Below are 18903 nucleotides of genomic sequence, written 5' to 3' on the forward strand. Positions count from 1 at the left end.
TTTGTAAGATGTTTACTTGTGTTAATTTTTTCGAACAAAATAAAACAAATTAAGAAAAAAAATTTCCTACCTACCGACCTTATTTTAGTATTTCATGTTACCTGAAACACACTTTTTTTTTTTTTGGCCTAATGTTAGCTAGGTCTGACATTAGTTTTGTGTAAAGTCGGCCACAAAAGTTAATATTGATTCACCGTCTGTCAAGGAAAACATTGCTATTGGCTGAAGCTTATGATTCAAATATTGAGGATCTTAAACATGAGTTACATCAGACGAGGAGAGGACTAGACAGAAAAAGGGGGAACAGGAGAGTCCTACCACTCTCATGGAGTTCACTGTTTTTGGACCCATACCAAGATGATGTTGTTGTTTTTTTTTTTTGAGTTGTTCAGGTTGTGTAAAATAGCGGTTGTCTTGCCTGTGAGCAGTGCATCCTGTGAACGAAGTTTTTCATCTCTCAGGCTCATAAAGACTTATTTGCGGTTGACTATGACAGAAAAGAGACTATCAAGTTTGGCTGTACTCAGCATTGAATCAAAGCGCACAAAAGCATTAGATCTTGATAAATTTGTGAAGCGTTTTGCTGAGCAACATGGAAATCGCCGCATTCAGCTGTTGTAGGCATGACAAGTTCATGTTCTGCTCACTGGTGAGCCTTTACAAAGCGTGAGGAAAAAAACTATAAAATGTGACACTGGTGTAAATGGTTTAAATCATGCTGAACTTGAAGCAGTGTTGTTATTGTTGTTTTTTAGTGTCTGTTCTTTTGCATATACAGTATAAAACTGTCCAGAAACGGTATAGACCTCATCTGAGAATGTGTGTTCTTCGTGAACAATAAAGGCATGAGATTAAGTTTATCTGTATGAGTTTGCAAATGGCAGTCTGTGCCCTTTTGTAGTGTGTACATACTATTTGTCGTCAAACTGTGATTAAATTCAGTATATATACATGTCTGTAATACGTTGCCACCCCTCAAAAATTCCTGCCCCCCTCTTGCCACCCCATAAATATTTTTCTAGATCCGCCCCTGATTTCACATAGGTGATGTCTTTAAGAAAATTGACTGACAGGGATTGGCCAGGTGTGTCCTCTGGGGTAGGTCTGTTAGATAGCACAGGCAGTAATATATACCTTTTTGTAAATAGCCCACTGTGTTGTACACAGGGGTGAAAATTAACTTCACAAAATATCAAACTTTACCGGCCACTGACAAATAAATGGTACAATTTACCGGCCACTCAACAGTAACTTATTAAGACATGTTTATGGAAAGTTATTTTGTACTGTATTAAATTCAAGATGTCACTGGTTGCAATTTTTTTTGTAACGTAGACTACGAAATGTACTTTTGCGCGCGTGCCGTGTCCCCGTGCATCCTTCTCACCTTTTTCACCCCTGACCAGTTTGCATGCCTGAACGTAGAAAATATAGTCACACTTCCACAGTCTGAAGTTCTCAGATCATTATCTCATCTCATTCAAATTGTCTTTTTTTTTTTTAAAGATATTTTTTGGGGCTTTTTCCACCTTTATTGGATAGGACAGTGTAAAGACAGGAAACGAGCGGAAGAGAGATGGGGAGGGATCGGGAAATGACCTCGGGTTGGAATCGAACCCGGGTCCCCGGATTTATGGTATGGTGCCTTATCCACCTGACGCCCCCATTCAAACTATGTCTGAGTAATAATATATGCACCTCACCACGCTACTGTATTAAACGTACATTCACGTCAACTACTGCACAGAGCTTTATAAATGATCTCCCAGAGTTATCAACTTTGATTGGGTCACTGTCAGCCCCTGCAGAACTTGATCAGGCAACTGAATGCTTAGAGTCAACATTCCACCATACTTTAGATAATGTAGCTCCTCTTAAAAGGAAAATGGTCAGAGACAAAAAATTAGCACCCTGGTATAATGATGACACTGACTCTGACTTTAAAGTTTGCCAAATCACTCTTAGTGTCTGAACAATATCGCCGTCTTCTACCGCCTACAAGAGTGAACATTAGCTGCCGTCAAACCCGTTCTGCTAGCAATCTGGACATTCTTAAGTGTCGAACTGAACGTTACAGAACTAGTGCCATCCCGCACATGGTTCATTTAATCAACACTTAACTGTTCAAATGTTCTCCCTATGTTTGAATTAGGAGTATGAGTCTGAATATTGATCTTTTACGTTATTTTTAATGTTAATAGTCGTATTTTGTAATGTCACAACATCAATTCAGCCCTTGGGCTGCGACTGTGGTGATATGAAGTTGTATTCTTAATAAAAACATGACTACTATTAAAACAGACCACTCAGAAATTGGAACGTAAATGGTGTCAAACAAAAGTGGTAGCGTTCAAATTAGCGTTGAAGGAGAGCTTCCTGAAGTATAGAAAAGCTCTTAGTGCTGCGAGATCAACATGTCTCTCCTCCCTAATAGAAGATAACAAAAATAATCCTAGATTCCTATTTAATACTGTAGCAAAATTAACCAGGAATAAGTCCACTATAGACACATGCACACCTGCAGTATGGAGTAGCAACGACTTCATGAATTTTTTTAACGACAAAATTGAGAATATCCGACAAAAAATTCAAACTATTAATTTAAGGTCAGACAATGTAAGTGACCCTGTAGTTAACAATATAACTGTATCAGATCAGCAAATAGAATGTTTTACTCCCCTTAGAGAAACTGAATTACTTTCATTAATCTCCGCATCAAAAGCCTCAACTTGTGTACTAGATCCCTTACCTGCACGTCTATTCAAACAGATAATACCTGAAGTAATTGAATATCTAATTACCTGAAGTAATTGGACATCTTCCTCATCAATCTCAAGACCACCAGCCTGGAAGTTCTCTCCTCTGAAAAGTAACCTGTCCCCTCTCTGGATTATGACTGGAAGGAGCAGAAAGTGTACTGGATAAACGGTGACGTTGTGATGTGGACTACACTGGACCAGAAGAGCAGAGGAACACTAATCCAAGGTGCAGCCTAACATCTAAACTAAAGGTCTTTAAACACTGAAGTTGAAGAGATGAAGTGTTGGAATTTTGTGTGTGCAGGAGATGAGGTGGAAAGGAAGCAAGGCCAAGAACATTGGAGATGGATGCAAGTTGTTTTATTATGAAGTCGATGGAAAGAGAAATGGTGTTGGTATTGTTTTGAGTTGGTCAACAGTGTGATTGATGTGAAGAGAGTGTCAGATAGAGTGATAGGCATGAAGTTGGAGATTCAAGGAGTGGTAATCAATGTTGTGTGTGCGTACGCCCCACAGGTTGGATGTGAGAAAGAAGAGAAAGAGTCTTTCTGGGAAAAGATGGATGAAGTGGTAGAAAGTATAGCGAGGGAGGAGCGCGTGCTGATAGGAGCAGATTTCAACGGACATGCTGGCGAGGGAAACAGAGGAGATGAGGATGTGATGGGCAGATATGGTGTAAGAGAGAGAAATGTGGAAGGGCAAATGGTGGTTGATTTTTCAAAGAGGATGAATTTGGCAATAGTCAATACATACTTCGAGAAGAAAGAGCAGCACAGGGTGACGTTTAAGAGTGGAGGAAGATCTACACAGGTGGACTACATACTCTGCAGAAGGGATAACTTGAAGGAGATTTGAGACTAAAGTGATGGCAGGGGAGAGTGTAGCTAGACAACATCGAGTGGTCGTGTGCAGGATGAGCTTGAAAGTGAAAAAGAGGAAGCGTGAAATAGTGGAGCTGAAGATTAAGTGGTGGAAACTAGAAGAGGTTGAACATCAGAAGGAGTTTAGGGAAGAAATGAGACGAGCATTGAGTGGTAATGGAAGTCTGCAAGAAGCTTGGAATACTACTGCTGTACGAGTAAGAGAGGCAGCAAGGAAGGTGCTAGGGTGGTCATCGGGAAGGAGGAAGGAAGACAAGGAGACATGGTGGTGGAACAAAGAAGTGCAGGAAATTATAAAAGAGAAGAGGCTAGCAAAGAAGAATTGGGACGATCAGAGAGATGAGGAAAGCAGGCGGTTATACAGAGAGACGAGACAGAAGGCAAAAAGAGCGGTAGTGAAGGCGAAAGCAGATGCATACCAGGAGTTGTACGAAAGACTGGAGACCAAAGAAGGAGAGAAAGACCTGTACAGACTAGCTAGGCAGAGAAACAGGGAAGCGAGGGATGTACAGCAGGTAAGAGTGATGAAAGATGGAAATGTGCTGACAAACAAAGAGAGTGTATTAAGAAGGTGGAAAGAGTACTCTGAGGATTTATTAATTGAGGAGACTCCAAGAGAGAAAAGGTCAGATTCGTTGGAGACAGCAAATCAGGAAGTAGAGTTGGTTAGTAAGGATGAGGTGAGGGCAGCCATGAAAAGAATGAAGACTGGGAAAGCAGTCGGACCAGATGGTATCCCAAATGAGGCTTGGAGATGTTTGGGTGAGATGGCTGTGGAGTTCCTAACGAGATTGTTTAATAAGATCCTAGAGAATGAGAAAATGCCAAATGAATGGAGAAAGAGTGCGCTAGTCCCAATATACAAGAATAAGGGAGATGTACAGAGCTGCAGTAATTACAGAGGAATAAAATTGATGAGCCACACCATGAAGCTATGGGAAAGGGTATTGGAGGCGAGATTGAGAAGAGAGGTAGCAATCTGTGAACAGCTGTACGGGTTTATGCCAAGGAAGAGCACGGCGGATGCAATTTTTGCTTTAAGAATGTTAATGGAGAAGTACAGGGAAGGCCAGAGAAAGCTACATTGTGTGTTTGTAGACCTGGAGAAGGCAAACAATAGAGTTCCGAGAGATGAGTTATGGTATTGTATGAGAAAGAGTGGAGTGAATGAGAAGTATATTAGAGTGGTGCAAGACATGTATGAGAACAGTGAAACAGCAGTGAGGTGTGCAGTTGGAACGACTGAATGGTTGGTTCAAGGTGAAGGTGGGACTCCATCAAGGATCTGCTTTGAGTCCTTTCTTGTTTGCCGTAGTGATGGATAGCTTGACGGACGAAGTGAGGCAAGAGTCACCATGGAACATGATGTTTGCGGATGATATTGTGATATGTGGTGAAAGTAGAAAGGAGGTTGAGTTGGGTTTGGAGAGATGGAGGGATGCATTGGAACGAAGAGGAATGAAGGTGAGCAGTAGCAAAACAGAATACATGTGCATCAATGAGAATGGGGATGAGAGTGTAGTGAAGACGCAAGGAGTAGACGTAAAGAAAGTTGGCGAATTCAAGTACCTGGGGTCAACTGTGCAGGAAAATAGGGGCTGCAATAGTGAGGTGAGAAAGAGAGTGCAGGCAGGGTGGAGCAGTTGGAGAAGGATTTCGGGAGTCATTTGTGATAGGAAAGTCCCAGCAAAAGTGAAAGGTAAGATGTATAAGACAGTAGTGAGACCAGCTGTGATGTATGGATTGGAGACCGTAGGTCACAGGTGTGGTAGAGAAGGATGTGGAAGACAGGGAGCAACGGAGACAAAAGATCCGCTGTGGCGACCCCTAATTGGGAGTAGCCAAAAGAAGAGGAAAGAACTGTCGCATGTTATCAGCCAAAAATATTTCATGGTGAAAATGACATTTTTGACTATTTCAGACTTTTGACCTCGACCTGAAAATATTTGAGAAACAAGTGATTAGACAGTATGAACAGAGCATGTGTATATTATGTTTAGTGAATAATACATTTCATTTAAGTCGAGGGAATAGTAGAGGCTGAAAGTAGAGAAAACACCAACCCAAAGTTTTAAGTGATTTATCACATTTGGGAATTTTTATATCAAGCTTTTGATAAAATATACTAATTTGTCAATCTACAAAAGAATATGCACTAAAGAAAAAATACAACATGATTTGTAAATATCAATTTTTTTGTTCAAGGTATTAATTTTCAGCTTATACAAAATACAATTTTAAATACAGTTTAATATAGTCCAACACACAACCCGACTCCTTTGCACCGTCCTAAATGTAAAACCTTGCACATATAATTTATAGAAGACACAAAACGAACCACAAATGAGTTCAGAAAAAGGAAAAAATAATTGAAAAAAGAGGGGGTTTACATCTATAACATAAAGTAAAACAATCTTGAATTGTATTACTTTGTTTTAAATGAATTGAGGATGAGTGCATCTTATCTAATGTTGATTGCCGTCTGTCTTCAGAAAGTTCTGTATCTAATTCTTCCTTCCAGTGTCTTTTTAAACGTGTCAGGGATTCTAAATTGTAAGAATTGAGTAAAGTATAGATTTTTCCAATACTCTTTTTACAGTTGGACCTGAGCTCTGAAACCAATTCAAGGAGAGTACTGAATGGGAAAGATGGAAAATTAGCTGAATTTGATGATACGAAGCTGCGAAGTTGCAAGTATTTGAAAAAACGAGAGTTAGGGATTTTGAATTTAGATCTCAGCTGCTCAAATGATGCAAAACTATCATCAACATACAAGCACTGAAAGATCTATCTGTAAAAGAGGGTTTAAAGATATAGTTTCTCACTGTAGGGGCATTAACTGAGAGACTGTTGAGTAAAAATGCTCGTCTAAACTGTGCCAGATCTTCAAGGAATGCTTAACCACTGGGTTCATAGAGTGCCTGAGTGTGGGTTCAGGCGGTGGGAGCTTGGAGCACAGTAAAGCGTGTAGAGAGGCAGGTCTACATGACACTATGTACTCAGCGCAAAATGTATACTGTACCTGTAATTCAGGGGATATTGGCTATACCTAACAACCTGTTTTCTCTCTCTCTCTCCCCCCCCATCTGTCCATCTGAGTTACATGTCAATCCTGGGATCGAGGTGCTGAACCTCTTTTGCTCCTCGGACCTGCCTGATCCATCCTGGTGCCCTGTGTCTGGTTGGAGTCTCATTACATCGCTCCTGTGGAGGACGGCCCCATGTGGACTGTTGAAAGTCACACTAGGAAGACGCTCTGGACTCTTACAGTAATGCTTTTATGGCTGAGGACTACAGTTGACTTGCTAACTTTGGGACTGCGGTTGTCATGAACAGTTTTGCACTCAAGATTCCATCAATGAAGAGTTTATAACATCAATGAAACTGACTTTATGTTAAAACTGTTAATGTTATAGTCATGTTTGTTGTTGTCCAGGTGAGGATAGGTTCCCTTTTTGGTCTGGTTCCTCTCGAGGTTTCTTCCTCATGGCATCTGAGGGAGTTTTTCCTTGCCACCGTCGTCACGGGCTTCATCATTGGGGATAGATTAGGATAAAATTGGCTCATGTCTTGGGTCATTCAGATTCTGTAAAGCTGCTTTGAGGCAACGTCTATTGTTAAAAGCGCTATACAAACGAACTTGACTTGACAAGTTCTCTAACTTTAACCATTTTGGGTCACGATCATGTGATAGATTAAGCCAATATAACACGGCGTGTATATTGGCTGCCCAATAATAATATTGAAAGTTGGGCAAGGATAACCCTCCATGTTCACAGTGTCATTCTAAAATGTTCTTACGTATTCGTGGATTTTTCTTATTCCCTATGAATGAGGATATCAATTTGTCTGTAAGAAGAAAGAAGGATTTTGTCAAAAAGATCAGTGAAAATTGGAACAGATATAAAAATCTTGGTAGCGCATTCATGTTAATGGTATTAATTCTACCTATTAATGATAGTGATAAGTTCCAACGTTCAAAGTCTTGTTTCAGAGACTCTATAAGTGAGAGGAAATTGACTGCAATGTCGCCATGTAGTGCAATCACTAGTGGTTCGATCGCCAAGGCAAATAAAAATGGCGATAAAAGGCAGCCTTGTCTGGTACCGCGACCTCATGAGAAAAAGGCGGACGGATTGTTATTTGTACGGATTGCTGCTAAAGGGAACCCGAATCCATGAGGTGAACTTTGCACCAAGTCCAAATCTTTTTAGAGTATAGAAGAGATAATCCCACTGCACCCAATCAAATGCTTTCTCAGCATCGAGTGATAAAAGTAATTCAGGTATATCGGGTGGTGTGGGATTCATCTCATCTCATCATCTCTAGCCGCTTTATCCTGTTCTACAGGGTCGCAGGCAAGCTGGAGCCTATCCCAGCTGACTACGGGCGAAAGGCGGGGTACACCCTGGACAAGTCGCCAGGTCATCACAGGGCTGACACATAGACACAGACAACCATTCACACTCACATTCACACCTACGGTCAATTTAGAGTCACCAGTTAACCTAACCTGCATGTCTTTGGACTGTGGGGGAAACCGGAGCACCCGGAGGAAACCCACGCGGACACGGGGAGAACATGCAAACTCCACACAGAAAGGCCCTCGCCGGCCCCGGGGCTCGAACCCAGGACCTTCTTGCTGTGAGGCGACAGCGCTAACCACTACACCACCGTGCCGCCCTGGTGTGGGATTGTAAAGGATATTCATTAGTCTACGTATATTAGAAAAGGAATGAGAATTTTTAATAAATCCCGTTTGATCGTCAGCAATGATGGAGGGTAAAGCAGTTTCTAAATGGTGGGCTAACATTTTCACAAGTAGTTTACTTTCAACATTCAGTAATGAAATGAGCTGCATGCTAACGGGTTTTTATCTTTTTTAGGGATTAATGAGATGACTGCTTGTCTCATTGTTTCAGGTAGCAAGCCGGAGATAAGCGAGTCTTCATAGACTGAAAGCAATATGGGAGCAAGTTCAGTAGCAAATTTTTTAAAGAATTCACTCGGATACCTAATTCTGCAGTGGTTTCTTCACTGATTATAGGGATGTTAAAGGTGCTAAAAAAAGAATTAAATAAAGATTCATCATTAGTGGATTCTGAGCCATAGAGCTTTGAATAATACGTATGGAAGCACTGATTGAGCTCTAACGGGTCTGTAAGTTTAATACCCGTCTCATTGTTTATTGCAGCTATGGATTGGTCTGCATTCCTTTGACGTAACTGGTGGGCCAATATCTTCCCGGCCTTTTCACCATATTTGTATGTCTTGATTTGTTTACAAGATTTTCAGCATGTTTTGTGGATAAAAGGTTGAATTCAGTTTGAAGAATTAGTCGTTGCTTGAATAGATCAGCTGATGGGGAATGGGCTAAGGTTACATCAAGTTGTAGTATGTCTCTGGTTAATTTTTTAAGGAGTTCATTTTGTTTGTTTTTATTTGGGCACTATATGATATAATTTGTCCCCTAAGATAATGCTTTCATTGATTCCCAGATTACTGAAGAGGACATCCCTGGAGTTTGATTACGTGCTAGATACTCAGTTATTTCAGTTGAGATGAATTTGACAAATCCACTATCAGAGAATAGTAACGTATTGAAACACCATGGATGGTCGCTAGTGTGTGTAGTTGGTATGCATAAAGTCATCAGTAATGGAGCACGATCTGATTTTACTATTGCCTGATATTCACATTCTCTAATTAATTGAAGTAATTGACTGTTTAGAAAAAAATAATCCATGCGCAAATATGGTTTTTATGGACTGATGAGTAGAAAGAAAAACTTTTACTTTTGGGGTTCCGGAAGCGCCAAGTATCAGCCATCCCATATGTATTAAGAAACAGTTGAATTGCCAGTGCTGCTTTAGATGGGGCCGTGGTTTTGGGTGAGCTCCGATCTGGTTAAGGCGACAGTACACAGTTCATATCTCCCCCTAGTATGAGGCGATGTGTGTCCATATTGGGTAGGCGTGGGAAAAACCTAGTAAAAAATGTACTGTCGTCCCAATTTGGTGCATACACATTTGCCAGGATGACTGGGGTGTTATTTAATCTACCCACAACTATTATGTGGTGAACAGCGGGATCTGCCTCAACCCCTGACATGATGAATGGAGCATTTTTATAAATAAGAATTACAGCTCCCCTGGATTTTGAGTGGAAATTGGAATGATAAGATCGAGCCACCCATCCTGCTCTTAGTCTAGAATGATCAAAAGGTGTCAAGGTGTCTTTCTTTGGAGATGACCAAATGTGTAAACGACTAATACAGCAAATTAGATTCTAAACTGCAGTTATCAGCAAGAGCAAGTGATCCTGTTTGCACATTATATGTAACACAACTGTTTACACATTACACATTACAATATGAACTCGATGAAAACTCATAAAGATTGTTCACAAGTCTCGAGTCTTTTGAGGACGAATCTAAAGTCAAATCTCAAGTCACTGCATGAGCGGCTTAAGTATGACTTGAGTCCAAGTTGCAAGTTCGAGTCCCATCTCTGCTAGAGAATAGCCAAAGTGAGACAACAAACTTCCACGTACTCAAAAAAAGAGAGTTCGCCATGAATAGATTGTTTTTCATTCTTTTAATGAAGTATAATTGATTTGTCTTTCCAAAACCTTTGCTAATATTAAACAGGTCAAGCAGTGAAGCTGATCTCAGCAGGTCGTCCACATCTAGAAAAACACAAGGTTACACTTGGACTGTCTGTCAAAGTCCATGAACAGCCACCAAGGTTTATTCTGTCTGATTAAAAAATGAAGTATTTTATTTAGGAAGCCATGAGACAAGGCCAGGGCCACTGTTTTCAACCAGGGGGTTAAAGGAACACACTGTGAGAGAAGGTAGGAGGCTTGTGGGGACAGTGGTGGCTCAGCAGATCCTTCATGCTGGAACATCACTGTGACAAAAACCAGCATGGCGAGGGGACAAACCCAAAAACGCCACTTCACTCCATCAATCCACACTGTTGTTGTTAAAAATCAGCGAATCCTGAGATTCACTCAGATGTGTCGGTCATGATTAAACCATGACGACACAAATGTGAAAATATTCGAGGGCATTTTGATTTCAAGAGTTTGGAAAATCTTGAGTGTCAATTTCAACAGCAAAAAGATCTGAGTGAGCTCAGTTCATTGCTGCGATACTCGAATCTCTTTCACCAAAGAAGAGCTCATGAACATCAGGGGAACAACTCCAGCAGACTTACTAGCAACTTTTATTGTGTCATCTATGAAATTATTGGACATTCTGGTCAAAACTGCGATCACCTTTGCTCACTCAGTGAGATACCGGAGAAGAAGGAAATGCACTGGTGCGCTCATGCGTCAACACCAGCACAGACTTCACACTCCTCTACCTGCGATATTTCTCTCCAATGTTCACTTACTGTACAATAAACTGGAGGAACTCCAGCTGCTGGTGGAGACAAACAGGGACTTTTCTTCATCTTCCATTTTATGCTACACGGAGACGTGGCGATGAGGACTCGTACCAGACTCTGAACTGCAGCTGGTCAGCTTCCACCTTTTCAGAGCGGGCCGTAACACAGACCTCTCCTCTTTATCTACTTTTAGGACTGGTGTGAAAATCTAATGTTTTAGGTCATATTTATGCAGAAATATAGAAACTTCTAAAGGGTTCACAAACTTTCAAGCACCACTGTAAATGGCAAACAGATGGAGTTTCTATAAAATGACACAAAGTTGTCTTTAAAAAGAGAAGGGCATCAGATTTGGTCATCAATATGTCAGAAGAGAAACTGACATCAGGATTTTAAGAAGTGTAACTGGTAAATAGTGCAGTGAAAGTGTAGATTTTTATTTTGGTCAGAACTGATATTCCGATAGATTTGAATGTAAAATATTATTGATGGAATAAATCATCATATGAAGTGACTCACGACTCGAGTCGTCATTTAATACGATTCTTTTTTTACACATATTATTATTATGATGATTAAAGTCACAATACTTTGACCCGAGTACAGTTTGTGCTTACTCTACCGCCTCTGACTGTGTAGAATTTTAGGAAACGCCATGAAAAATTCCTAAATGTTCTGCAGTCGGACCCCCAGACTCCCTGCCAGATTTAGTGAGGGCCCCTCCCAGCGCGCTATTTTTACTGCCTTGGTATCTCACTGGGCTGCATGTTGCTCTCCCAGTCCTCCGGCCCCAGGTTCCAGTCTAGTGTGGGGTGACCCTCTGGTTTCTTTTTTCCTCCTCTTTGGAGGTGCTCATCCCTCAGTTTGCTTTCCAAGGCGTCCCTCGGCCCGGTCCCCTGCTCAGCACCTTGTGCACATCAGTGTTTCGTTGGTTCTGCACTTGGGTTCACTCCCCCAGTCTCAGTTCCTGGAGCAGTGGGTCGCGCTCCTTTCTTTAGGAGCCGCGACTGAACCAGTTCCCCATTACATCATCATCATCCATTACTCTCCTTCGACAGCAGTTTAATTAATGATGTCATATCCTGTGGGCGTGGTCTTCACCAGTCTGGAGGCTGAGGTTCTGACGTGGCGGATTTACGGGTCAGGGGCGAGACAGTTGATGCAGCGCACAGACGCTTTAAAATCTCCCGTGTGTTCTTCCCCCTGAGTCTGCTGTGTTCTCTGAGCAGTTTACTGTCACAAACATCACCTGTATTTCTATAAACATCACTCACTCATCACTAATCCATGTTAATCATTGAGCTTTTGATGGTGTTCAGTGTTTAATGTCAAATTAAAATTCCATTTGATTGAGGTGGAATTTTGGAGCTGATTATTTGAGCGGATTTACAGCGCAGCACCTTTACTGCTGTTTCTGTGTGAGTCGTTTACACCAACATTTATTCACTATGAGAGAGACACACACCATTTGTGCAGCATTTTTCAACTGAGGAGTTTATTTTTGAAAAGTTTCTCATTTCCAGTCAGGGCGTGTCGATGTTACTGAGGGACGACCTGAAAGAGAAAAGCAGAGGAGAGATTTTTTTAGAACAATAATCATCAAACCTTTTATCCTGGTATATAATATTCCCATTGCACTATTCTAGATCATATTACTGCATTCAAAAGTATTCGCTCCGCATGTGCTTTGTTTAGTAGCGAGCTCCTGAGGTAATGAACAAGACCCATTCTGTAAGACATTACAAATATGACTGTGACTCATTCTGAGCTCCCTGACCACTGCACCCTTCTTCTCCTCCTCAACCTTCTCCTTTACCTCCAGGATGTCGTCCACCTGCCCCTCCATCCTTTTGGCGCCCCATTTCCTCCATTAGTTCTCCCCAAGGGAGTAATGTGGGAGTTGAGGGTCTGGATGGGATTGGGTCGACGCTGTCCATTATCTCGCCCCACATCAGTGCCTTTGGACTCGCGGGTCTGGAGGGCAAAGGCTCCTCGACACCCACAGTTTCAGGTGGCAGACTGGAGGTGGGTTGAGGTTCGGGCTCTGACTCAGCTGGTGCTGGTGTTTCTGGTGCCGCATGTAGATCTGGACAAAATCAAGGACAAGAAGGAGATAAAATGGAACGTTAAGACAGAGAAAACATTACAACATTAAAGAATGCGCAAAAGAATCAACAGCGGAAAACTGAGATATATTTTAATCTGGATTACCGAGTGTGAGCACGTCAGTGGCATGAGCCTGAGCAGTGATCACACAGCCATCGTCTACACGTCCACCTTCAGGTGGTGTCACAGGAGACGTGGCGTTTCCTCCCAGAATCTCCTCCTGGACGGATGGGACGTGGTGTTCGTTCTTCCCCATCGTTGCGGGTGGAGGGTAGTAGGAGGCGGATCTCAGAACGGGGTGGGACGGGGGGTAGAACTGGTCCGGCATGATGAAGTAGGCCGGGGGGAAGAACTGCGGTGGTAGGATGGGGTTGAACAGGGGGTCAAAATGAGCAGCCTGAGACTGGAACTGAAGAAAGAAACAGAGTTGGATTTTAGAGAAACAAATTATTTCTTCAACAACAAAGTCCAAAAAGAAATGAACAGGTCCATACAATAGGCTACTTGTCTTACTGAATATTACAGCGACAAAATCCCGGTGGTTCTGTCATATGGACCCTGACCATCAAATTTACTCATCAGCATCATCATCTTCAGAAGGGGATCTGGTTCCAACTTACCATTTTCGATAGAGGATGGTGTCACGCGTGAAAAGTGAAGTTTGAAGGCAGAGAGAGATGTGAAGCGTCGAGTGAGAGACGTGAAGTGTGAAATGTGGAATGGAGTGGGTGTGTCATTTATATGTATTGTTTCAGGATTCCGATCTTTGAAGTTTGAATTTGAATTCGATTCTGTTTTTGTTTAAATTGTCCAGCATGAAAAACTTCATCATAGCTCCGCCCCTTTTTACAGTTATTTTTTGAAGTTTGTATTTCAATTGTTTGAGTTTGAATTGGACCCTAATATTGTCATTTTTATTTGAACAAGGGGAGACCCTCAAAAAACCATCAGGTTGCAGGCCTCCCCTGCATGTCTTGTTTTTGTTACATTTTTTAAAGTCAATTTTGTTCTTGTATGTGCAATAAACAATAAAACAAAACAATAAAACAAGATGATGTATAGGTTCATGAATAGAGAGCTATTTATCTGAAAGGTAAATATGGCTTATTTGAACTTTATTAGTTATAACATAAGAGGAATTAATAACCCAATCAAGAGGGGAAAAAATTATGGGGCAACTAAAGAAATGACAATGTTCAGTGGCTCTTATTCAAGAAACTCCTTTATCTGAGACAGAGCACTTAAAATTAAAAAGAGAGCGGGTTGAGCAGAGTTACAGTCCATCATGTAGGAAAGGGAAGAAAAAAGGGGTGGCCATACTTTTCAACAAATCTGTACAATCTTGCCATATTAAATGGCAAACAGAAAACCCTTTTGACAGTAACTGTATGTAACCGTACCGAGGGCGTTTTGATTTCGAGAGCTTGGAAAAATTTTAGTGTCAATTTCGACAGCAAAAAGATCAGAGTGAGGCCTCTTGGGGCGGAGCCGCTCATATCTTAAAGCCTCGGCACATTGTGTGATGTGGTTATGAACATAAACACAGTACGGTTACATACAGTTACTGTCAAACATTGACTGTCAAAAGGGTTTTCTGTTTGCCATTTAATCTGGCAAGATTATACAGATTTGATTAGGGTCCAATTCAAACTCAAACAATTGAAATACAAACTTCAAAAAATAACTGTAAAAAGGGGCGGAGCTATGATGAAGTTTTTCATGCTGGACAATTTAAACAAAAACAGAATCGAATTCAAATTCAAACTTCAAAGATCGGAATCCTGAAACAATACATATAAATGACACACCCACTCCATTCCACACTCCACATTTCACACTTCACGTCTCTCACTCGACGCTTCACATCTCTCTCTGCCTTCAAACTGCACTTTTCACGCGTGACACCATCCTCTATCGAAAATGGTAAGTTGGAACCAGATCCCCTTCTGAAGATGATGATGCTGATGAGTAAATTTGATGGTCAGGGTTCATATGACAGAACCACCGGGATTTTGTCGCTGTAATATTCAGTAAGACAAGTAGCCTATTGTATGGACCTGTTCATTTCTTTTTGGACTTTGTTGTTGAAGAAATAATTTGTTTCTCTTAAATAAAATTCTGTTTCTTTCTTCAGTTCCAGTCTCAGGCTGCTCACTTCGACCCCCTGTTCTTCCCCTCGGCCTACTTCATCATGCCGGACCAGTTCTACCCCCCGTCCCACCCCGTTCTGAGATCCGCTTCCTACTACCCTCCACCCGCAACGATGGGGAAGAACGAACACCACGTCCCATCCGTCCAGGAGGAGATTCTGGGAGGAAACGCCACGTCTCCTGTGACACCACCTGAAGGTGGACGTGTAGACGATGGCTGTGTGATCACTGCTCAGGCTCATGCCACTGACGTGCTCACACTCGGTAAACCAGATTAAAATATATCTCAGTTTTCCGCTGTTGATTCTTTTGCGCATTCTTTAATGTTGTAATGTTTTCTCTGTCTTAACGTTCCATTTTATCTCCTTCTTGTCCTTGATTTTGTCCAGATCTACATGCGGCACCAGAAACACCAGCACCAGCTGAGTCAGAGCCCGAACCTCAACCCACCTCCAGTCTGCCACCTGAAACTGTGGGCGTCGAGGAGCCTTTGTCCTCCAGACCCGCGAGTCCAAAGGCACTGATGTGGGGCGAGATAATGGACAGCGTCGACCCAATCCCATCCAGACCCTCAACTCCCACATTACTCCCTTGGGGAGAACTAATGGAGGAAATGGGGCGCCAAAAGGATGGAGGGGCAGGTGGACGACATCCTGGAGGTAAAGGAGAAGGTTGAGGAGGAGAAGAAGGGTGCAGTGGTCAGGGAGCTCAGAATGAGTCACAGTCATATTTGTAATGTCTTACAGAATGGGTCTTGTTCATTACCTCAGGAGCTCGCTACTAAACAAAGCACATGCGGAGCGAATACTTTTGAATGCAGTAATATGATCTAGAATAGTGCAATGGGAATATTATATACCAGGATAAAAGGTTTGATGATTATTGTTCTAAAAAAATCTCTCCTCTGCTTTTCTCTTTCAGGTCGTCCCTCAGTAACATCGACACGCCCTGACTGGAAATGAGAAACTTTTCAAAAATAAACTCCTCAGTTGAAAAATGCTGCACAAATGGTGTGTGTCTCTCTCCTAGTGAATAAATGTTGGTGTAAACGACTCACACAGAAACAGCAGTAAAGGTGCTGCGCTGTAAATCCGCTCAAATAATCAGCTCCAAAATTCCACCTCAATCAAATGGAATTTTAATTTGACATTAAACACTGAACACCATCAAAAGCTCAATGATTAACATGGATTAGTGATGAGTGAGTGATGTTTATAGAAATACAGGTGATGTTTGTGACAGTAAACTGCTCAGAGAACACAGCAGACTCAGGGGGAAGAACACACGGGAGATTTTAAAGCGTCTGTGTGCTGCATCAACTGTCTCGCCCCTGACCCGTAAATCCGCCACGTCAGAACCTCAGCCTCCAGATTGGTGATGACCACGCCCACAGGATATGACATCATTAATTAAACTGCTGTAGAAGGAGAGTAATGGATGATGATGATGATGATGTAATGGGGAACTGGTTCAGTCGCGGCTCCTGAAGAAAGGAGCGCGACCCACTGCTCCAGGAACTGAGACTGGGGGAGCGAACCCAAGTGCAGAACCAACGAAACACTGATGTGCACAAGGTGCTGAGCAGGGGACCGGGCCGAGAGACGCCTTGGAAAGCAAACTGAGGGATGAGCACCTCCAAAGAGGAGGAAAAAAGAAACCAGAGGGTCACCCCACACTAGACTGGAACCTGGGGCCGGAGGACTGGGAGAGCAACATGCAGCCCAGTGAGACACCAAGGCAGTAAAAATAGAGCGCTGGGAGGGGCCCTCACTAAATCTGGCAGGGAGTCTGGGGGTCCGACTGCAGAACACTGAAAAAAGGGGAAACGAGGGGTTGTTGAAATTTTAAGTACCTATTTAGTATATGAAAAATAACTGGTTTATGTTCCTTCTCCAAACATGTATAAATCATATAGAACTATTATATTCTTGGGGGATGAACAATCTTCGAGATAAATTCATGTTAAGAATAAATAAAATGGTTACTGTATGTTTCCTTTGAATCTCCGCCCACTCTGAATTCCGATCCCAACCGTTATTATCACTGGAACCAAGCGCCATCTTTCCTTTTCTCTCCTGCTGGGACCAGAGGAGCTCATCTGCGGTAGTTGGGAGAATAAAAGAAGATTTAAGGACCTGTTTGCAAGGTAAAATGGCTAAATCTTTCCGAAATGGTTCAGAGTTCGAGGGAACCACTCTAGATCCAGTGCTTCATACTCTATATCGAATAATAAGCTAAGCTCGTGTTAATAGGAAGGCTGGCTAAAGTTAACGTTCACTAGTGTTGGCATGGCTAACTAACTGTGGCGCGGAATTGACAAAGAACATGTATGCCGTTAGTTATGTCTGTTAGGAAATAAATGCACATTACTTCATTTGTCTAATTGAAATACTTTGAATTTATCGTGTGAATGTACCGAACACAAGAATGGTGACTTTAACTGAGTTATCAAATGTATAGCCTTTCCACTACAATAAGCTCCTCTTGCTCGGTTGTATGTAGCTGGGATACAGCAGGTGAATATCATTTAAATCCATGTCGGACATGCAAGCAAACGTGTAGTGAAATGCATGCATTCAACATTTGTTTTACGCCATGAAAGTAGAGCGCATATTTCTGACGGTTGTTTAAGCTGCCCAAGGTCTCGTTTAAAATCGGACTCCTGTCCCACATGGCGCCCTTCTGCACTTTCGAGCACAATGTTTCAGTGTTCAGTTCACTTTCCCGCAACAACTAGCACTAAGCACGAAACGCATCCCCCGCCCACCAATCTATCACCAGCCAATCAGGAGACTTAATCAAACGCATCCCCCGCCCACCAATCTATCACCAGCCAATCTGGAGACTTGGATCAAACGCCTCCCCCGCCCACTCGTGTCCGCGTCTGAGACGTTGAATTTTCACAGAAGGAGGGAAGAAGTTGACTGAGGTAAGACTGTGTGATAAATAAACGAACGAATAAGAGGAGTTTCAACATATAGAGCTTAAGTTTGTTAAATAAGCATTGCTTGTACAGTAGCGTTATGTCGTTACAACGTTGACCCACTTTTAACGTGCCGAGTACCGACTGTAGCCGCTAACAAATGCTAATTAGCTTGCTGTCAAAAGTGCAAAGACCTTAAATTGCTCTGTGTAAATTAGAAAATGGCGCAACTTCCTCTGTAGCCGTCAACTCAACTTGTTTTGAGCCAATCACAGCAGGGCAGCACTGTGGCCTGAGGTAAAACAGGATAGTTTAAGTTTGTTTAAATTACAGAAATGAGTAACCCAGTAACTGTCTCATATACTCTTCATAGACTCACACTGTTTAAGTAATGCAATAAAACTGGTCTTTAAAAGTGGAATTTACTCAAACTGTTTGCACAGAATGAACTTTGGGGTTAACAGTGTAATAGTGTTGCAGTGTTCTGCAAATCTGCAATTTAATATTTCAGATCTTGAGACATGAAAGTGCTGTTTTAAAAAATAAAAGGTCAGAGATGTTTTCTTTGTCGTCTGTTTAGTTCATTTTATTTCCTCAGTAATTTTCCTTGATTGAGAAATCAGTCTGGGCTCTTATGGGTTAATCAGTAGCCTGCATGCTAGTATATGTTCCATTTACAGTCCAACATTT

Source organism: Neoarius graeffei, chromosome 14 (assembly GCF_027579695.1).
Source record: "Neoarius graeffei isolate fNeoGra1 chromosome 14, fNeoGra1.pri, whole genome shotgun sequence".
NCBI lineage: Eukaryota > Metazoa > Chordata > Actinopteri > Siluriformes > Ariidae > Neoarius > Neoarius graeffei.